This window comes from Oncorhynchus masou, chromosome 13 (genome assembly GCF_036934945.1).
Source record: "Oncorhynchus masou masou isolate Uvic2021 chromosome 13, UVic_Omas_1.1, whole genome shotgun sequence".
In the NCBI taxonomy this organism is placed as follows: Eukaryota; Metazoa; Chordata; class Actinopteri; order Salmoniformes; family Salmonidae; genus Oncorhynchus; species Oncorhynchus masou.
Window position 1 is genome coordinate 62,079,376 of NC_088224.1, and position 23,867 is coordinate 62,103,242.

The following is a 23,867-nucleotide window of genomic DNA, read 5'->3' on the forward strand; positions in this document are numbered from 1 at the left end:
CACATCAGCCCAGGACCTCCACTCCAAGTCACATCTGTGCACGCAATCAATTTTTTCTTTTGATAATCACATGTCTTTTCAACACATTGGTTACCACCATACTCTGTTCTCAAACAGGTTATGTTTTAAGGCATTTACAATGGTTCAATTCTATCGTAGCTATGTTGAAGACTTGTTCAGGTGTAAAGTGTTGTCAAGGCAAGCTACCACATTGTAATTGTAGAAGCTACGGTAGACCAACAGATCGACAAAGATCTCTTACTTATACCCGAATCATGGATTTATGAATTAGTATTTGAATGAATGTTGTCACACAGTTCCGTAACAGACTTAGGCAATCACTGAAAATACCTCCGGGATGTGTTCATGCCAACCATATTATTTATCTGTAGGATGTGATAGGGATGTGCTTAGTTGTCTATTTAATATTACAACTTGTCTTTACAGCATTGCTTTTATCCATTTCAAACTTCCCTGCAGATTTTTCAATAGTGAATGTTCACCCTACTGTATGAATGGGGTGGCAGGTAGCCTAGTGGTTGGAGCGTTGGACTAGTAACTGAAAGGTTGTAAGATCGAATCCCTGAGCTGACAAGGTACAAATCTGCTGTTCTGCACCTGAACAAGGCACTGTTCTTAGGTCACCATTGAAAATAAGAATTTGTTCTTAACTGACTTGCCTAGTTAAATAAAATCATCTTTTTCATTCGTCCTTCCCTTTACCCTGCCTGCTCCTCGTCCCCATAGAAATATAAAGTACCATTTCCAGAACTGCTGTTTCCAGCATCTATAAACCTGACTGACAGTATGTTGCTGTATGCTACACATCTGTTAGTGTTTAACTGTGACTGCCTCTGTACAGAATGCACCTTTGTTAAGCATTTATGAATAAAGACTTCCACAACAAATAGAAGTGCCATCTTTACTGCTTTGACAGGATACTGTCCTCCTGCGCTTGTCAGCCTGAGTGACACATGTCAATCACACTCACCAGAGCCTACTCTGTTTCAGACACCTACCTACACAATATTGTGTTACCGTGTTGTGCTACGTTTGATTGTGTTTGTGTTGTACACTTTGGTGTATGGTATGACACAGGCTGGTTTCTTTGACAGATCTGGGTCTGTGCTGACATACTGTACGTCCTTCATTGTTTATTTCTGAAGATCTTAATAAGAATCTAAAGTAGAGCACTGCATCAACTCCAATGAATCGTCAGCCTCCCAAGTGCAATGGCATTTTTGTTTGTCTTGTTGCTTGTATTATTCATTTTTGCATGAATTAATCAAGCCATGCTGTGTACAGACACTGTCTGTCTGTTAGTGTGTGTGTGTGTGTGTGTGTGTGTGTGTGTGTGCGTGCGTGCGTGCGTGCGCGTGTTTTTTTGCGTGCACGTCTTTGTCAGTTTGCTGTGTGTTTGTCAGTTTGCTGTGTGTTTGTCAGTTTGCTGTGTGTTTGTCTGTTTGCTGTGTGTTCTCGGCGCCTGTCAAAGCCAGTCTAATATTAGTGGCTCATTGATCGCTGGCTGTTTCTGGACGAAAAGATGGTGATAAATGAGGATAGCTGCGGTGGGGGGGGTGGGGGGGCTCTCAAAACGCTAGCGAAAACGTAAAAGTGGTAGCATCAGGCTTTTTTTAAGTGAGAGAAAGAGAGAAAACCGTCGGCACTGAGCCTTCACTGCAGTCCAAACAGGAGAAGCCAATACAATGCACAGTCTGTGAGACAGCAGTCAAAGAGGATTGGAGATTAGTTGGCCGGAGCAGACGCGCCCAGAGAGGGAAAGATGAAGAGAGAGTGAGCAGAGAGAAATGAAGAGGGCAGTGTGGTCTAGGGAATTTTTTCTCTCCCCGTCGTTGAATTGAACCTACATTGTGTTGTACGTCGCCAGCCTCCCCTCAGCTATATTTGTCCCTCCCCCATCATCTCTCCCTCGCTCTCTCCCCCTCTCTTTCCGCTCTCCGTATCAAAGCCTGGGGGAGCCAGTGGAGATTAAATGTAGCCTCTATAAGCCAAGCACATCATGTAGCTATGTTTCTATGACCTGCTCTCTCTTTCTGCTCTCTCTCTCCTCTCATTCTCTTTTTGAAGGATAGTGTTAATGATGTCGGGCATGTGTGAGGTAGTGAGACAGTGAGAGAGAGAGAGACACGGAGAGGGAGGGAAAGTGAGAGAGACCGTATGAGACAGAGAGGAATACATGCAAGAAGAAAATCAAGGAAAACAGAGGATTTGTTGACGGGAAACAGACTTGAATAAAACACTGAAAAGTGAGAGGCGGCCGACTTTCTCATTCCCCCTCCTCATCTCCCTCCTCCTCCTCCTTAGCCTCCTCCTCCTCCTCCTTCTCCTCTCTTTCTGTCTCTGTCTCTATCTGTCTCTCCGGCTGATACAGCAGAGAAGTGGGCCTCTTGTTTTAAATTATTACATCTGAGCAGGCAAATTACTGGATAATATTTCCACATTTTTGGGAAAAGTATTTTTTCATCTCCTGCCATTCAGCAGGAATGCATGAAGACGAGAGCGGGAGACCTGGGATTCACAGTTTTCTCTTTTCCCTTCTTCCAATTTTGCATTTGTTTCTGTTCTGCACTGAGAGAGAGAGAAAGAGAGAGAGAAGGAGGGGGTGAAATAAAATTGATCAATGTTAGCGAGGGAAGCAGAACAGCAGCAACATCCATTGATGCATTTGGTCTTTTAATTAGTTTGGATATTTTTGGGCTCTTGTGGCATATACGACAACAAACTGTTAATTTTCTTCTAACCTGAACTGGATATGAAATAGGGATATACAACTGAGTAAAGGCGGCATAGGTTAACAGCAGCGAAGCAAAGTGAGTGAACGTGTGTGTGTGTGTGTGTGTGTGTGTGTGTGTGTGTGTGTGTGTGTGTGTGTGTGTGTGTGTGTGTGTGTGTGTGTGTGTGTGTGTGTGTGTGTGTGTGTGTGTGTGTGTGTGTGTGTGTGTGTGTGTTCCTCCTCTCCTCTCTCTCAGTGAGCCAGCAGACTGGTATGCTTCACTGGTGCTGTGGTCCTGGCTACAAGCGGTGGTAGGGCTCACTCTCATCCTCTCTTCTCACTCCCTGTTCTCTCTCCTTTTTTCATACCTGCTTTTTATCACCATCGCCATCTTTTTATTGTTATTCTGAACTTTTCCGTTCACTGAAACCCCTGGGAGTAGCCTCTCGTTTTCTCCGAGTCATTTCCTTCTCTCTTTCTGTCTGTACACGGTGGTTTCTTCATCAGCCTCACCACCCATCCTCTCTCCTCCTTCTCTTATATCTGTCCGTCGGTTCGCTTCGTCTCCCTGTCATCGACCGACACATTGTTCCCCACTTGTGCCACTTTCATCCTGTAACCATCTGTAAAGCCTGCAAGAGCTTGTCCGAAACCTTGTCGACATGAGTTTAAACCTGAGTCAGTTTCTCTCTCTCTCTCTCTCTTTCTCTGTCGAGCAGGCTGCAACAAGGGACAAGGGCTGGTGCCTCCTCATTACGAACCAGACCTGGGTAAGTTGATTGAAGCTGTTTTCCTGCCACTCTCTCGTTTTTTTCTCGATCTACGTAACTTATGGCTGTAGATTTAGACCGCCTGCCTCCCTTACACCTCTCTGTCTCAAACTGGTTGTGGAAGGTTCAGTGTGGATTCATATTCAACCATCCTCGTGCACATTTCCAGATCATTGCTCTGCCCTCCTAATATTGAAATGAAACGAGCCACATGAATGTTTCAAGATAAACTGACTTTGTGTTCTTTTGCTTGGGTATTCTGTAAAGTAGTTTTGAGTCGGTGGTTGGTGTGCTGCTGAATCCAGGATTTCTGTCTGACCGTCCCTTAACAACTGGCAGCTGCAGCTTAGGAATAGAGAGCATGGGAGCTTAAGGAACCGGGGGCTAGATTTGGGTTTACCTGGAGCATTTTTCAAAGTGCTGTATTGTTTCACCTGGGGGGGTGGGGAGAGACACAGAGAGGGACATAGGGAGAGAGAGAGAGAGAGAGAGAGAGAGAGAGAGAGAGAGAGAGAGAGAGAGAGAGAGAGAGAGTCGGTGGGAGGCGGGGGTCTCTCCAGAGGGAGAGAGAGAGGCAGAGGGGGGAGGGGGAGATTGGTCAATGTTGTGTCTGGCTTATGGTTGCACTTGTTGTATGTTATACAAACAGGGAGCCAGAGAAGGGGGGCATGCATTGCCGATATACCTCACGGAAGGAAGCCTTTATTTTCATGGATATCATGTGTTTGTTTCTAGTCTATTTGGTACTCTCATGCCAGCATGATTCATTCGACTCACAGTCTGTCTGGGAGTGGAAATAGTACAACTATAAAATGTGCCTCTCGCAATCCCTGAGACCCTAACTTGTGACGTTGTGCTCTCATGTCCACGGGTTAGGCTCTCGGGAGCTGGGAGTGGTGCGCTGTCGTCCTGTCTGTCGCTCTCTCTGCAAGACAAAGGCGTTTCAGACTGTCAAATGTACATAGACACACTAGATTGTCAGAGAAAGGAAATCGTCTGGAAAGAAAAGTGAAAAAAGGTTTGCTGGAATCAGGCGGCAGTGTATGTGGGGGGGGGGGGGGGGTCGAAGGAATGCCGGCTCGAGGGTCATGTGACACAATGGTGGGTTGAAATCAGCTGAGGAATCTTTGTGGTGGGGTGAATGATGGAGGGGGGAACTTACGTTCAGTGGACGTTTAAGCTAACGTTACCAATCCTGCACTTGAGTCAGAGGCCCACAGAAAAACTCAACTAGCCACTGATCCTGTCTGCTCTGTTATTCCTTTGTCTTTCTTCTGGCGACTGGGAAAGTATTTCTTTCTGTTTTTGTCCATGCCTTATTCTGTCTTGAGAGCAGCACAAAGTACTGTGGAGAGCGTGAACCTATAACAGCTCGGTACACCTGTGTTTGACCTCATGGAACCCTCGTCTTCATGCACACACACGCTCGCCGTGCATATACGCACTCGCCTTGCATACACACACACAAGGTAGAGCTCTTTGTGTGCAGAAAGAGTACGTTTGCAGGTGTTTGTATATCAGAGAGCCTGTATGTTAGCAGTTATTACCATGTCACATTGATTGACTGTGAGTCTGTATGCTGTTGCTGTGCTGTATCGGATATAGTCTAACGTTATTTTTTAACGGAGCAGCTAGCAAATTCTAGTGTGTCTGCAAAATGACTTGAAATAACTGCAAGTTTGTTGGGTTTGTACTGGCTTTAGGGACAGCAAACTGAACAGCGGCACACCCAGCTTCTGATAGCAATGGGGCTAACATGCGTACAGCTAACATACATCTTTTGTTTGCGTTCTGCCCTTGACTAGATATTCATTTTTACAGTCCTCATAACATTGTCTATTGTCAACAATGCTTGGTGTGATTAGGCTAGCATCATGCCAATAAAAACACTGTGGATTCTCCCTCCCTCTGTGAGCCATGCTGGAAGGGTAGAGAAACTGTGACTCCATGATAGCCTCGGCCCATCCCCTCATTGCTGCACTGGCCCATCCCCTCATTGCTGCGCTGCAGGAGTATGTTCTTCCTCTCACTGCTAACCTCTTTGTGCTGGCTGTGTAAAATGGCACCCTTTCAGGACTCCTCACCAGTGTGGCAGTGAGGACTTAGTGCTCCAGAACAGTAACCCTCAGTCAGATATCCCTACACCGGTCGACGTGTGTGTGTGTGTGTGTGTGTGTGTGTGTGTGTGTGTGTGTGTGTGTGTGTGTGTGTGTGTGTGTGTGTGTGTGTGTGTGTGTGTGTGTGTGTGTGTGTGTGTGTGTGTGTGTGTGTGTGTGTGTGTGTGTGTGTGTAAACCTAAACTTATTTATTCTGTACTACTATGACTAAGTATAGCAGAGATGCAATAACAACAGCTGCCCCTTTGAGGTGTGTGTGTGAGTGTGTATATGTGTGTCGTTAACTGCTAGCGCACTGCAGCGTGGGCAACCCTGGGTAACAAGCAGTCTCATCCATGTACCATGTGGCACATATAGCTCACCCCTGAGTCAGACATTCTCACCTCTAGCTTATTAACATAGCTCACCTCTGGGTCAGACATTCTCACCACTAGCTTATTAACATAGCTCACCTCTGGGTCAGACATTCTCACCACTAGCTTATTAACATAGCTCACCTCTGGGTCAGACATTCTCACCACTAGCTTATTAACATAGCTCACCTCTGGGTCAGACATTCTCACCACTAGCTTATTAACATAGCTCACCTCTGGGTCAGACATTCTCACCACTAGCTTATTAACATAGCTCACCTCTGGGTCAGACATTCTCACCACTAGCTTATTAACATAGCTCACCTCTGGGTCAGACATTCTCACCACTAGCTTATTAACATAGCTCACCTCTGGGTCAGACATTCTCACCACTAGCTTATTAACATAGCTCACCCCTGGGTCAGTCATTCTCACCTCTAGCTTATTGACATTGAAAGTCTAACATGCTTTAAATCCGCATTGTCGATTCACACACAATGGTTCGGTGTGGTTCGAGGGGAGAGTGAAATGTGTCAAATGTAGCATTTATTTTTGCAGCAGACACTGTGTTAGGATATAGCGCTATAAGGTGTAGATTTGCACTGTAACGGTCTAGTCCAGGTAACTGTCTCGTCTTTGAGAATTTTTTCCGGGTCGCTCAACGGCCTAAACTGGGTTTCTATTGGAAATTTCTATTGCTCGTCTGTTGCTGCTAGAGCTCTCTTCTTGCATAAAAAAGGGAAACCTATTTCGAGCCTCCGCCTCAGCCCTGTGACAAACAGTTTTATTTGTTCAGCTTGGTATGCAAACAGCAGCGCTGAGGCGTCTCGCCCCGATCTGAAGCATTGCAGTGCAGAGAGACAGAGCTGTCTGGCTACAGCTCCATTGTCGGATTGTGTCTCGCTCAGCCTCACAGCCCCAGCCTGTTCACGTTGCTTCCCTACCACTGCACTGGGGTAGGAGGACATGCACGTGCGCGCATGCACACACACAGGCACACGCACACACACACAGGCTTGAGCCTTCTTAAGGTGGACTGGGCAGTCGGACATTCAGTGTGTGTACTGTATGTACGAACGTGTGTGTGTGTGTGTGTGTGTGTGTGTGTGTGTGTGTGTGTGTGTGTGTGTGTGTGTGTGTGTGTGTGTGTGTGTGTGTGTGTGTGTGTGTGTGTGTGTGTGTGTGTGTGTGTGTGTGTGTGTGTGTGTGTGTGAACAAAGGGTTCTGCACTAGGGCTGTTCAGGTGGCTCAGACAATGTCGATGGTTCCTTTGTATCTCGCCTGGTGACGCCTATGATACCGGGCAGAACATACTGGTACCGAGTAGCGTGTACTGGGCCAGGAGTGTCCTTTGTGCCAGCATCTTTGCTCCAGAACACGCAGGAGGTTACAGTCCCCATTCCGCAGTTTCCGCCACTCCCTGGAAACACCCTTCGGTTGCTGCAGTTCTACTTGTAGGCTATTGGTACACATGCTACACGACTCTGCATAGGCCAGTGTGGAGAAATAGACTTGGAAATATCAATAATCGGATAGTGTGAGGAGAGTTGATGAGCTGTGCTGTAGAGCACTTGTGTGTAGTCTGAGAGCTGAAACAACAGGTTAACGAGACAAGATGGCGCAGGCAGCCACAAATGGATCCTTGCACTGCACTAGGATAAGTGTGACCAACTATAAGCTGCACCAAGTTTCAAGTTTTATTAGTCGTAGGTACAGGATACACATGGTATACAACAAAGTGCTTACTTTCAGGTTACTTCTCGACAATACAACAACTATAAGAAATAATAAAAGATAAGAATATGAACATAAGGTAAAGGGCTCAGTAGAATAATATTAAGATTTTAGCCTAAAAGTAAAGCTACGAACAATGAAACCAGTTCAATCAAAAGGTGGCAAATGACTAGTACAGTTTTGTGGTATGAAGGGGAGTGGATCCTGACGCACTTGTAACTGGATTTGAGGATGAACATTTTGGACAGATTTTTTTTTTTCATGGACCAATAAGTAGGGTTGTCTGGCAGCAGCAGCTTAGAGTATCCTCCCAGTGCTCTCTCGCTCTCTGCAATCAGGACAGCTCAGACTTAGAATCACTCTGTTGGAGCCCAAACTCAAAGAATTACAGCAGGGAACCTTTCTTAACGTCCCTTTTAAGTGGAGGGTAATTACATTAGGGGCCTTTGTACACAAGCAGAAAACATGATGGTCTGCAAACAGAGAGATCAGCACTGTCTCTCTCTCTCTCTCTCTCTCTCTCTCTCTCTATCTCTCTCTCTCCCCCTCCCTCCCCCCTCTCTCTCTCTCGCTCGCTCTCTCTCTCTCTCGCTCGCTCTCTCTCTCTCCCTCCCCCTCTCTCTCTCGCTCTCTCCCTCCCTCCACCCTCTCTCTCTCTCTCTCTCGCTCGCTCTCTCTCTCTCTCTCTCTCTCTCTCTCTCTCTCTCTCTCTCTCTCTCTCTTTGTATTCACACACACACACACACACCACACACACACACACACACACACAAACACACACACACGGCCCAGCTGTGTAACTAGTTTATTAGATAATGAGCAGGTAGGAGAGACAGTGTCGTCTACTTGGCCATCTGTGAGGGCACCTCCCTGTGCAGGTTAAATGAGCTTTAGGATTAAACACTCCCACCATGCTATGTGGATTAATCACTACTCAGGACTAATCAAATTAATCCAAGAGGGATATGTCACCAGTGTATGCCAACAGTCGCCACAGTCTCCTCTAACCTCATGGCACCCTATTCACTTTATAACACACTACTTTTACCTAGAGGTCACCCTATTCCCCATACAGTCCCCTACTTTTGGCCAGAGTCCAGCCTGTTTCCTATCTAGTGCATTCCAAAGGCTCTGGACAAAAGTGGTGCACTATATAGGGACCAAGGTGGTATATCAGATATGGCCTGTCTCCAATGTGATGTGGAGGAAGAGGGAAGGCTTTCCATCCTCTTACAGCATCTGAAACCACACAGTGTCTCATTTAACATATTCTGGTCAAGTCAGGTCTATCAACAGCGAGAGGAGCCATGGAAATCCCCCTGCTTAGAGTCAAGAGAACGATTGGTTGATCCTCTTCTCTCCTTCTCTTTGTTCTCTTTTTCTCTTTCTTTCTTTCTTTTCCTTTTTCTTTCTGTCTGCTGATTGCTTCCCTCCTCTCTCTCTTTGTCTTTTTCTCCCTCTCTCTCTCTCTCTCTCTCTCTCTCGTTCTCTTTCTTTCTCTCCTATTTCTCACAGGCACAGATACAGACCCAAACACACCGACAGACAAATACACACAACCAACATTCTCCAGTCTCTCAGATTTAACCCTGAGAGGGGCATGTGTAATTATTGTGATTAATGGATAATCTATGATAGGCTTTATCTTTGGATTCATCTACACAGGTGCATTCCCCTATGGCTGTCCCAAAGAATAACCCTTCTGTACAAAATATAGACACTATCTTGTGTGTAAGCACTCTTTCTATTCATGATCTGAGCTACTGTTTTATCTGTTGCAGATTTCACTAAGTCGATCTCAAACCATATCCTTTATCATAGAAACAAGTATGGTTTAGATGAGCACCCAGTCTGAATTGCCCTTATTGAAATCGTTCAGATTTTATTTTTGAATCATTCCCAAAAATGTCTTCAATTGACCTGGTAAACTATACATGTGAAGATCTGTTTAGAAACACTCCTAAAAAACATTCTCAGGTACTTTGTTAACCATTAGTAAACGTATCATGTGTGTGCAAACCATGAACGATAACTTTACTTACAGCCAGAGTGTATAATGCTTCATCACTTGTTCTAAGAATAATGAGCCCGAGGGCCCTGTTTAGCGCAATCATTTGACATGCCTAGATTTGAACATTTATTTCAAGCTTTTTCATCAAACTGTCCCATTTTCTTTTTTATGTCAGATGGTCTAGATAATGCCTTATTATAATATTTATAATATGCTATGTATTTAATATGCTGTAAAAAAAAAAAAAATTTTTTTAATTACAGACAAAAAAAATCAGTTATTTGGTCAGAATAGCTTACTATTATTTAATAGAGTAACAACGACCTACAAATGTTCAGCAAATCATTAACAGGTGATTTATAAATGATCTATAAATGGCTTTTAAATGAACGTTATTATAAAGTGTTAGCATCATTTGCCTAGCAAATACAATACCCAAATTCCCCTTTTTGATGAGAAAGAAAGCTGTTTATCACTGAGAATGTGGGATGAATGTCTCCTGTGTTATTGTAGTAGAACCTACAGAAAATAAGACATTTTAAAGCTCCATGTTTTATGATCAATTATAACTAGCTATGAGATCAAATGCATGTATTTATTTACTACTATGAATGGTTAAAAATGAAGGCATAAGCTACGAATGTGTACCTCATGATGCTGTTAATCGGTTGGGCTGTTTTTTAGTCTGCTGCTGTGCTTTTGTTACATAGTTTTCCATACAGAATTAATAAGAGTTGGCAAGTGGCCCCTTTTCTCAGTTCTTTAAAGAGAAATCCCACATGCCACGCCAATGGTGAGAACAAGGATTTGACATCTCTGTCTCACACATATTAGGTGCACAATTGTCCCAGCGTCGTCCGGGTTTGGCCGGTGTAGGCCATCATTGTAAATACGAATTTGTTCTAAACTGACTTGCCTAGTTAAGTAAAGGTTACACAGGTGTGTGTGGGTGTTTTAAATAGGGCTGTCAAAGTTAACATTTATGTTATTTTGGTCATTGAGCAGACGCTCTTATCAAGAGCAACTAGTGTTAAGTGCCTTGCTCAAGGGCGCACATCGACAGATTTTTCACCTCGTCAGTTCAGGGATTTGAACCAGTAACCTTTCAGTTACTGACCCAATGATCATAACCACCAGGCTACCTGCCGCTCTAACACATTAACAATGAGTTAACGTGTGATATTTTTAATGCCATTAATTCTTTGACGCCGTAAATCACATCTCCATTTCTTCACCTCACAGATCCCTTTAAGCACACGTGTTTCCGCATGGACCCTTTTAAGTGCAACACACAAAACGCTGTGTGCAGTCAGTCTCGGTTGAGCTGTCTGTCTCTATTGTGATGCTTAAACTTCCACTAGCCTCTTGATTCAACTAATTTCCCACAATGATTTTAATCAGAACAGGACATCCATTCCATTTCGCTACTGTTTTTGTTGTCGTTCTCAGGTCAAAAGATTTAACTAAATGATCCCAATTCTAGTAGCAGCTTGTGACTAGTTAATGGATAAGTAGCCTAGGCTAGATCTAATAGCTGTATTATATATAAACTCAGACCTGGCTGACCCATTGTTATTGTCTTCTGTGGAATTCATACAATTGTTGGACAGGTTTAAAAGCTCTTTGTTCTTTGTATCCATAGACCCAGTCGGTATCAGATGTGGTGACCCCACTTGGTGACCCTGCCCGCCTGTGGGGAAAACAACCTGTGGTTACCATGTTGGTTCACAGCAAAAACTTGACCTTTTTCAAATGTATTTTTCTTGCTGTCTGCTTGTTTTAGTCAATTACAAAACTATATTTAAGAAAAGTACAACATGTCTAAAGATTACTTTTCAACATTGCCTGCTCCCGAGCGTTCTCACTACTCAGAAATACGTAATATTGTATGTTGTAGGGGTTCCCTCATGCCTCTTTTCATGATGGTGATAGCAGCCATGTGAGTGCTAGCTAGGTAGCGACCGGAGCATTAAGCTAGCCAAGACCAACAACACAAACAAAATGACTATACTAAACAAGTTAAATGTCTTGCCTGTGATTAAATGTTTTCCACACACATAGCTACGTATAGTCTACTACACCGCGTCCCCACATTTCCCACTCTCCCACTCTGAATACCCTGAAGCCTGAAGTGTGTGTATGTGCTGTGTGCAAGTGTTAAACTTTAAGAACATTGACAAGAGGCAGTAGGCCTACTTAAACATTGGGAGCATTAATAGCTGTATGTTACAGTGACTTTTGTGTTGTTTATAGTGCCATTAAAACAATTCTGATGCAGATTATTTTGTGTTTCTTTCCCATACAATCAAAACATAGTATGCCTGTAACTCAATGTATTGGAAAATTGTTTATTTATGGCCAAATCTGAGCTAATTCTAAAATTGCGATTAATCGCAATTAAGGGATGCCATTAAGTCGATTCATTATTTTAATTATTTGACAGCCCCAGTTTATGTTGTACCCTGGTGGGTTAGGGGAAGGGTTAACTGCATTTAAACCCATTGACAGGGCATTTACAACACTTAATCTTAAACTTTAAGATATGAAGATAGACTAGAAAAAACAATGCCAAAATATCAAGTCAACCGTGTTGATATTGTTGAAAATGTTGTTTTAATATAATTTTGTGATTGGATAGGCCTACCCATTTAGATGAGATTGCTACACTGAGTGTACAAAATATTAGGAATAACTGCTCTTTCCATGACATAGACTGACTAAGTAAATCCAGGTAGAAGCTATGATCCATTATTGATGTCACTTGTTAAATCCACTTCAATCAGTGTAGATGAAGGGGAGAAGACAGGTTAAAGAAAGATTTGTAAGCTTTGAGACAATTGAGACATGGATTGTGTATGTGTGCCATTCGAAGGGTGAATGGGCAAGACAAAATATGTGCCTTTGAACGGGGTACGGTAGTAGGTGCCAGGCACATCGGTTTGAGTATGTTAAAAAACTGCAATGCTGCTGGGTTTTTCACGTTCAACAGTTTCCTATGTGTATCAAAAGTGGTGCACCACTCAAAGGACATCCAGCCAACTTGACACAACTGTGGGAAGCATTGGAGTCAACATGGGCCAGCATCCCTGTGGAACACTTTTGACACCTTGTAGAGTCCATGCCCTGATGAGTTGAGGCTGTTCTGAGGGCAAAATTAGGTGCAACTCAAGAGTAGGAAGGTGTTCCTAATGTTTTGTACACTCAGTGTTTACCATATCAGGCTTGGTTTCTCAGGTTCTATGTGGGGGAGTTTTTCAAATATATATCTTACAGGAAACCACCGATTAATAATGATATAATTGTCTTTCTCTTTTACATGTATACTTTTCAGAATATCTCACATTGATCATGTACTGCATGTAAACAAAACAATTTACAATTGCATTTGCAACGTTCCTATTTTCCAACATTAAAGATTATGAAACATGTTTCTTTCTGTTGTTGTTGTTTTTGTTTGAAGTTATTCTGACATTGTCTGACTTGGGAATGGAAACACTTAGGAATGGGAATGGATCTATGAGACAACATCAATTATTTCACTAGAAATACAGTATAATACCAGTGGTAATAGGGCTGGGGAATAACATGTGACCTATCCCTTTAAGTTAACACACAATGGGGATGCTGGTCAAGTATATCCAAGTCTTATGATTGTGAATACAAACCTGACCATAAGCACTGTGGTATACAATTGTATATGAACAAACGTTACATCCCCGAACAGCTTGTAAATAGGCTGTTGGAAGCATTAGTCTTCCGGACACAGATCAGATATTTTGTACCCTATGACAGTGTGTAGGACACGCTATTCACATCAGCTCATACTGTATTTCAAGAGATGCCAGCTATGTATAAGAGGAGTGTGTCTTACCCCCCACCCCCTGCAGCGACGGGACAAAACAGGAAGCTGCTCTTTTGGACACACAATGGCCATAGCTGTGTTGTCCTCAGTCCTCTGCCGTCTACCAAAGGATTAGTCTGAAACATCATGGGAAAATAGACATCTTTGTTTCCTTCTCGTGTTGAGTCTCTGTACTGAAGCCTCACTGCTTCGATGAGGGTTTGGTTGATGCCATTTTACTGAAGCCCACAGCTATAATGCTTTACTATTTGTTTATTATTTGTAGTTAGCATGTATGTCTTGTGTCGTGTCATAAGGCGCATGTATCTGTTATATAGTCAGCATTCCCATAATCACTGTTATTTAGTCAGGATCATTAGCAGAACAATAGGTGCTTATGACAAGTGTTGATATTAATTATAAGGTAATACTTCACTTGACACTTAGCATCATAACACTGTCATGACCCATTTGTTTACCTGTTGTGACATATATTGCTTTATTTTATGGCTGGTTATGACACCAACACAAAAGTGTCAAAACCCACATTTATTCAAATGTGTTTTTTCCCTGCCAGGAAGTTTAAATCTGTTGTTGTTGTTGTAAGGTATTTTTTACAGTCCTGTTTTTAGTCATCATATTTGAAATAACTTGTAGGAAAGACACTTTATGACACTGTCATGAATCATTATGACCATCCGGCATCACTTTACTTGGACTAAGAAAATACACTTTATGACACTGTCCTGAATCATTATGACCATCCGGCATCACTTTACTTGGACAAAGAAAATACACTTTATGACACTGTCATGAATCATTATGACCATCCGGCATCACTTTACTTGGACTAAGAAAATACACTTTATGACACTGTCCTGAATCATTATGACCATCCGGCATCACTTTACTTGGACTAAGAAAATACACTTTATGACACTGTCCTGAATCATTATGACCATCCGGCATCACTTTACTTGGACTAAGAAAATACACTTTATGACACTGCCAAGAAACATTATGACTATACTGTGTCACTTTACTTAAACAAAGAAAATACACTTTATGACACTGTCAAGAAGCATTATGACTATACCGTGTCACTTTACTTAAACTAATAAAATACACTTTATGACACCATGAAGAAGCAATATGACTATACTGTGTCACTTTACTTAAAAAAAGAAAATACACTTTATGACACTGTCAAGAAGCATTATGACTATACTGTGTCACTTTACTTAAACAAAGGAAATACACTTTATGACACCGTCAAGAAGCATTATGACTATACTGTGTCACTTTACTTAAACAAAGAAAATACACTTTATGACACCGTCAAGGAGCATTATGACTATACTGTGTCAATTTATTGGACTAAGAAAATACACTTTATGACACCGTCAAGAAGCATTATTACTATACTGTGTCAATTTATTGGACTAAGAAAATACACTTTATGACACCGTCAAGAAGCATTATGACTATACTGTGTCACTTTACTTAAACAAAGAAAATACACTTTATGACACTGTCAAGAAGCATTATGACTATACTGTGTCACTTTACTTAAACAAAGAATTTACACTTTATGACACCGTCAAGAAGCATTATGACTATACTGTGTCACTTTACTTAAACAAAGAAAACATACTTTATGACACCATGAAGAGGCATTATGACTATACTGTGTCACTTTACTTAAACAAAGAAAATACACTTTATGACACCGTCAAGAAGCATTATGACTATACTGTGTCAATTTATTGGACTAAGAAAATACACTTTATGACACCGTCAAGAAGCATTATGACTATACTGTGTCACTTTACTTAAACAAAGAAAATACACTTTATGACACCGTCAAGAAGCATTATGACTATACTGTGTCACTTTACTTAAACAAAGAAAATACACTTTATGACACTGTCATGAATCATTATGACCATCCGGCATCACTTTACTTGGACTAAGAAAATACACTTTATGACACTGTCCTGAATCATTATGACCATCCGGCATCACTTTACTTGGACTAAGAAAATACACTTTATGACACTGCCAAGAAGCATTATGACTATACTGTGTCACTTTACTTAAACAAAGAAAATACACTTTATGACACTGTCAAGAAGCATTATGACTATACTGTGTCACTTTACTTAAACTAATAAAATACACTTTATGACACCATGAAGAAGCATTATGACTATACTGTGTCACTTTACTTAAACAAAGAAAATACACTTTATGACACTGTCAAGAAGCATTATGACTATACTGTGTCACTTTACTTAAACAAAGAAAATACACTTTATGACATTGTCAAGAAGCATTATGACTATACTGTGTCACTTTACTTAAACTAATAAAATACACTTTATGACACTGTCAAGAAGCATTTTGAATATACTGTGTCACTTTACTTAAACAAAGAAAATACACTTTATGACACCGTCAAGAAGCATTATGACTATACTGTGTCAATTTATTGGACTAAGAAAATACACTTTATGACACCGTCAAGAAGCATTATGACTATACTGTGTCACTTTACTTAAACAAAGAAAATACACTTTATGACACCGTCAAGAAGCATTATGACTATACTGTGTCACTTTACTTAAACAAAGAAAATACACTTTATGACACTGTCAAGAAGCATTATGACTATACTGTGTCACTTTACTTAAACAAAGAATTTACACTTTATGACACCGTCAAGAAGCATTATGACTATACTGTGTCACTTTACTTAAACAAAGAAAACATACTTTATGACACCATGAAGAGGCATTATGACTATACTGTGTCACTTTACTTAAACAAAGAAAATACACTTTATGACACCGTCAAGAAGCATTATGACTATACTGTGTCAATTTATTGGACTAAGAAAATACACTTTATGACACCGTCAAGAAGCATTATGACTATACTGTGTCACTTTACTTAAACAAAGAAAATACACTTTATGACACCGTCAAGAAGCATTATGACTATACTGTGTCACTTTACTTAAACAAAGAAAATACACTTTATGACACTGTCATGAATCATTATGACCATCCGGCATCACTTTACTTGGACTAAGAAAATACACTTTATGACACTGTCCTGAATCATTATGACCATCCGGCATCACTTTACTTGGACTAAGAAAATACACTTTATGACACTGCCAAGAAGCATTATGACTATACTGTGTCACTTTACTTAAACAAAGAAAATACACTTTATGACACTGTCAAGAAGCATTATGACTATACTGTGTCACTTTACTTAAACTAATAAAATACACTTTATGACACCATGAAGAAGCATTATGACTATACTGTGTCACTTTACTTAAACAAAGAAAATACACTTTATGACACTGTCAAGAAGCATTATGACTATACTGTGTCACTTTACTTAAACAAAGAAAATACACTTTATGACATTGTCAAGAAGCATTATGACTATACTGTGTCACTTTACTTAAACTAATAAAATACACTTTATGACACTGTCAAGAAGCATTTTGAATATACTGTGTCACTTTACTTAAACAAAGAAAATACACTTTATGACACCGTCAAGAAGCATTATGACTATACTGTGTCAATTTATTGGACTAAGAAAATACACTTTATGACACCGTCAAGAAGCATTATGACTATACTGTGTCACTTTACTTAAACAAAGAAAATACACTTTATGACACCGTCAAGAAGCATTATGACTATACTGTGTCACTTTACTTAAACAAAGAAAATACACTTTATGACACTGTCATGAATCATTATGACCATCCGGCATCACTTTACTTGGACTAAGAAAATACACTTTATGACACTGTCCTGAATCATTATGACCATCCGGCATCACTTTACTTGGACTAAGAAAATACACTTTATGACACTGCCAAGAAGCATTATGACTATACTGTGTCACTTTACTTAAACAAAGAAAATACACTTTATGACACTGTCAAGAAGCATTATGACTATACTGTGTCACTTTACTTAAACTAATAAAATACACTTTATGACACCATGAAGAAGCATTATGACTATACTGTGTCACTTTACTTAAACAAAGAAAATACACTTTATGACACTGTCAAGAAGCATTATGACTATACTGTGTCACTTTACTTAAACAAAGAAAATACACTTTATGACATTGTCAAGAAGCATTATGACTATACTGTGTCACTTTACTTAAACTAATAAAATACACTTTATGACACTGTCAAGAAGCATTTTGAATATACTGTGTCACTTTACTTAAACAAAGAAAATACACTTTATGACACCGTCAAGAAGCATTATGACTATACTGTGTCACTTTACTTAAACAAAGAAAATACACTTTATGACACCATCAAGAAGCATTATGACTATACTGTGTCACTTTACTTAAACAAAGAAAATACACTTTATGACACCGTCAAGAAGCATTATGACTATACTGTGTCACTTTACTTAAACAAAGAAAATACACTTTATGACACCGTCAAGAAGCATTATGACTATACTGTGTCACTTTACTTAAACAAAGAAAATACACTTTATGACTCCGTCAAGAAGCATTATGACTATACTGTGTCACTTTACTTAAACAAAGAAAATACACTTTATGACACCGTCAAGAAGCATTATGACTATACTGTGTCACTTTACTTAAACAAAGAAAATACACTTTATGACACCGTCAAGAAGCATTATGACTATACTGTGTCACTTTACTTAAACAAAGAAAATACACTTTATGACACCGTCAAGAAGCATTATGACTATACTGTGTCAATTTATTGGACTAAGAAAATACACTTTATGACACTGTCAAGAAGCATTATGACTATACTGTGTCACTTTACTTAAACAAAGAAAATACACTTTATGACACCGTCAAGAAGCATTATGACTATACTGTGTCACTTTACTTAAACAAAGAAAATACACTTTATGACACTGTCAAGAAGCATTATGACTATACTGTGTCACTTTACTTAAACTAATAAAATACACTTTATGACACCATGAAGAAGCATTATGACTATACTGTGTCACTTTACTTAAACAAAGAAAATACACTTTATGACACTGTCAAGAAGCATTATGACTATACTGTGTCACTTTACTTAAACAAAGAAAATACACTTTATGACATTGTCAAGAAGCATTATGACTATACTGTGTCACTTTACTTAAACTAATAAAATACACTTTATGACACTGTCAAGAAGCATTTTGAATATACTGTGTCACTTTACTTAAACAAAGAAAATACACTTTATGACACCGTCAAGAAGCATTATGACTATACTGTGTCACTTTACTTAAACAAAGAAAATACACTTTATGACACCATCAAGAAGCATTATGACTATACTGTGTCACTTTACTTAAACAAAGAAAATACACTTTATGACACCGTCAAGAAGCATTATGACTATACTGTGTCACTTTACTTAAACAAAGAAAATACACTTTATGACACCGTCAAGAAGCATTATGACTATACTGTGTCACTTTACTTAAACAAAGAAAATACACTTTATGACTCCGTCAAGAAGCATTATGACTATACTGTGTCACTTTACTTAAACAAAGAAAATACACTTTATGACACCGTCAAGAAGCATTATGACTATACTGTGTCACTTTACTTAAACAAAGAAAATACACTTTATGACACCATCAAGAAGCATTATGACTATACTGTGTCAATTTATTGGACTAAGAAAATACACTTTATGACACCGTCAAGAAGCATTATGACTATACTGTGTCACTTTACTTAAACAAAGAAAATACACTTTATGACACCGTCAAGAAGCATTATGACTATACTGTGTCACTTTACTTAAACAAAGAAAATACACTTTATGACACCGTCAAGAAGCATTATGACTATACTGTGTCAATTTATTGGACTAAGAAAATACACTTTATGACACTGTCAAGAAGCATTATGACTATACTGTGTCACTTTACTTAAACAAAGAAAATACACTTTATGACACCGTCAAGAAGCATTATGACTATACTGTGTCACTTTACTTAAACAAAGAAAATACACTTTATGACACCGTCAAGAAGCATTATGACTATACTGTGTCACTTTACTTAAACAAAGGAAATACACTTTATGACACCGTCAAGAAGCATTATGACTATACTGTGTCACTTTACTTAAACAAAGAAAATACACTTTATGACACCGTCAAGGAGCATTATGACTATACTGTGTCAATTTATTGGACTAAGAAAATACACTTTATGACACCGTCAAGAAGCATTATTACTATACTGTGTCAATTTATTGGACTAAGAAAATACACTTTATGACACCGTCAAGAAGCATTATGACTATACTGTGTCACTTTACTTAAACAAAGAAAATACACTTTATGACACTGTCAAGAAGCATTATGACTATACTGTGTCACTTTACTTAAACAAAGAATTTACACTTTATGACACCGTCAAGAAGCATTATGACTATACTGTGTCACTTTACTTAAACAAAGAAAACATACTTTATGACACCATGAAGAGGCATTATGACTATACTGTGTCACTTTACTTAAACAAAGAAAATACACTTTATGACACCATCAAGAAGCAGTATGACTATACTCTGTCACTTTACTTGGACTAAGAAAATACACTTTATGACACCGTCAAGAAGCATTATGACTATACTGTGTCACTTTACTAAAACAACGAAAATACACTTTATGACACTGTCAAGAAGCATTATGACTATACTGTGTAACTTTAATTAAACAAAGAAAATACACTTTATGACACCATCACGAAGCATTATGACTATACTGTGTCACTTTACTTGGACTAAGAAAATACACTTTATGACACCGTCAAGAAGCATTATGACTATACTGTCTCACTTTACTAAAACAAAGAAAATACACTTTATGACACTGTCAAGAAGCATTATTACTATACTGTGTCACTTTACTTGGACTAAGAAAATACACTTTATGACACCTTCAAGAAGCATTATGACTATACTGTGTCACTTTACTTAAACAAAGAAAATACACTTTATGACACTGTCAAGAAGCATTATGACTATACTGTGTGACTTTACTTAAACAAAGAAATTACACTTTATGACACCGTCAAGAAGCATTATGACTATACTGTGTCACTTTACGAAAAAAAGAAAATACACTTTACGACATTGTCAAGAAGCATTATGACTATACTGTGTCACTTTACTTAAACAAAGAAAATACACTTTATGACACCATCAAGAAGCATTATGACTATACTGTGTCACTTTACTTGGACTAAGAAAATACACTTTATGACACTGTCAAGAAGCATTATGACTATACTGTGTCACTTTACTTAAACAAAGAAAATACACTTTATGACACCGTCAAGAAGCATTATGACTATACTGTCTCACTTTACTTCGACTAAGAAAATGCTCTTTATGACACTGTCAAGAAGCATTATGACTATACTGTGTCACTTTACTTAAACAAAGAAAATACACTTTATGACACTGTCAAGAAGCATTATGACTATACTGTGTCACTTTACTTAATCAAAGAAAATACACTTTATGACACCGTCAAGAAGCATTATGACTATACTGTGTCACTTTACTTAAACAAAGAAAATACACTTTATGACACCGTCAAGAAGCATTATGACTATACTGTGTCACTTTACTTAAGCAAAGAAAATACACTTTATGACACCGTCAAGAAGCATTATGACTATACTGTGTCAATTTATTGGACTAAGAAAATACACTTTATGACACCGTCAAGAAGCATTATGACTATACTGTGTCACTTTACTTAAACAAAGAAAATACACTTTATGACACCGTCAAGAAGCATTATGACTATACTGTGTCACTTTACTTAAACAAAGAAAATACACTTTATGACACCGTCAAGAAGCATTATGACTATACTGTGTCACTTTACTTAAACAAAGAAAATACACTTTATGACACCGTCAAGAAGCATTATGACTATACTGTGTCACTTTACTTAAACAAAGAAAATACACTTTATGACACTGTCAAGAAGCATTATGACTATACTGTGTCACTTTACTTAAACAAAGAAAATACACTTTATGACACCGTCAAGAAGCATTATGACTATACTGTGTCAATTTATTGGACTAAGAAAATACACTTTATGACACCGTCAAGAAGCATTATGACTATACTGTGTCAATTTATTGGACTAAGAAAATACACTTTATGACACCGTCAAGAAGCATTATGACTATACTGTGTCACTTTACTTAAACAAAGAAAATACACTTTATGACACCGTCAAGAAGCATTATGACTATACTGTGTCACTTTACTTAAACAAAGAAAATACACTTTGTGACACTGTCATGAATCATTATGACCATCCGGCATCACTTTACTTGGACTAAGAAAATACACTTTATGACACTGTCCTGAATCATTATGACCATCCGGCATCACTTTACTTGGACTAAGAAAATACACTTTATGACACTGCCAAGAAGCATTATGACTATACTGTGTCACTTTACTTAAACAAAGAAAATACACTTTATGACACTGTCAAGAAGCATTATGACTATACTGTGTCACTTTACTTAAACTAATAAAATACACTTTATGACACCATGAAGAAGCATTATGACTATACTGTGTCACTTTACTTAAACAAAGAAAATACACTTTATGACACTGTCAAGAAGCATTATGACTATACTGTGTCACTTTACTTAAACAAAGAAAATACACTTTATGACATTGTCAAGAAGCATTATGACTATACTGTGTCACTTTACTTAAACTAATAAAATACACTTTATGACACTGTCAAGAAGCATTTTGAATATACTGTGTCACTTTACTTAAACAAAGAAAATACACTTTATGACACCGTCAAGAAGCATTATGACTATACTGTGTCACTTTACTTAAACAAAGAAAATACACTTTATGACACCATCAAGAAGCATTATGACTATACTGTGTCACTTTACTTAAACAAAGAAAATACACTTTATGACACCGTCAAGAAGCATTATGACTATACTGTGTCACTTTACTTAAACAAAGAAAATACACTTTATGACACCATCAAGAAGCATTATGACTATACTGTGTCAATTTATTGGACTAAGAAAATACACTTTATGACACCGTCAAGAAGCATTATGACTATACCGTGTCACTTTACTTAAACAAAGAAAATACACTTTATGACACCGTCAAGAAGCATTATGACTATACTGTGTCACTTTACTTAAACAAAGAAAATACACTTTATGACAGCGTCAAGAAGCATTATGACTATACTGTGTCAATTTATTGGACTAAGAAAATACACTTTATGACACTGTCAAGAAGCATTATGACTATACTGTGTCACTTTACTCTTAAACAAAGAAAATACACTTTATGACACCGTCAAGAAGCATTATGACTATACTGTGTCAATTTATTGGACTAAGAAAATACACTTTATGACACCGTCAAGAAGCATTATGACTATACTGTGTCAATTTATTGGACTAAGAAAATACACTTTATGACACCGTCAAGAAGCATTATGACTATACTGTGTCACTTTACTTAAACAAAGAAAATACACTTTATGACACCGTCAAGAAGCATTATGACTATACTGTGTCACTTTACTTAAACAAAGAAAATACACTTTATGACACTGTCATGAATAATTATGACCATCCGGCATCACTTTACTTGGACTAAGAAAATACACTTTATGACACTGTCCTGAATCATTATGACCATCCGGCATCACTTTACTTGGACTAAGAAAATACACTTTATGACACTGCCAAGAAGCATTATGACTATACTGTGTCACTTTACTTAAACAAAGAAAATACACTTTATGACACTGTCAAGAAGCATTATGACTATACTGTGTCACTTTACTTAAACAAAGAAAATACACTTTATGACATTGTCAAGAAGCATTATGACTATACTGTGTCACTTTACTTAAACAAAGAAAATACACTTTATGACACCGTCAAGAAGCATTATGACTATACTGTGTCACTTTACTTAAACAAAGAATATACACTTTATGACACCGTCAAGAAGCATTATGACTATACTGTGTCACTTTACTAAAACAAAGAAAATACACTTTATGACACTGTCAAGAAGCATTATTACTATACTGTGTCACTTTACTTGGACTAAGAAAATACACTTTATGACACTGTCAAGAAGCATTATGACTATACTGTGTCAATTTATTGGACTAAGAAAATACACTTTATGACACCGTCAAGAAGCAT

General features: G+C 38.6%; 1 long non-coding RNA gene across 2 annotated transcripts in view; it reads left to right on the forward strand.

Annotated features, from left to right (window-relative positions):
* LOC135552784 (uncharacterized) overlaps positions 1-13,147 on the forward strand; it is a 121,700-nt gene extending 108,553 nt beyond the window's left edge. For both annotated transcript variants that reach the window (XR_010457505.1, XR_010457504.1), the window contains 2 exons: positions 3,454-3,504; positions 11,362-13,147. This is a non-coding gene — a long non-coding RNA (uncharacterized LOC135552784). The remainder of the gene's footprint in view (positions 1-3,453; positions 3,505-11,361) is intronic.
* Positions 13,148-23,867: the final 10,720 nt, after the last annotated feature.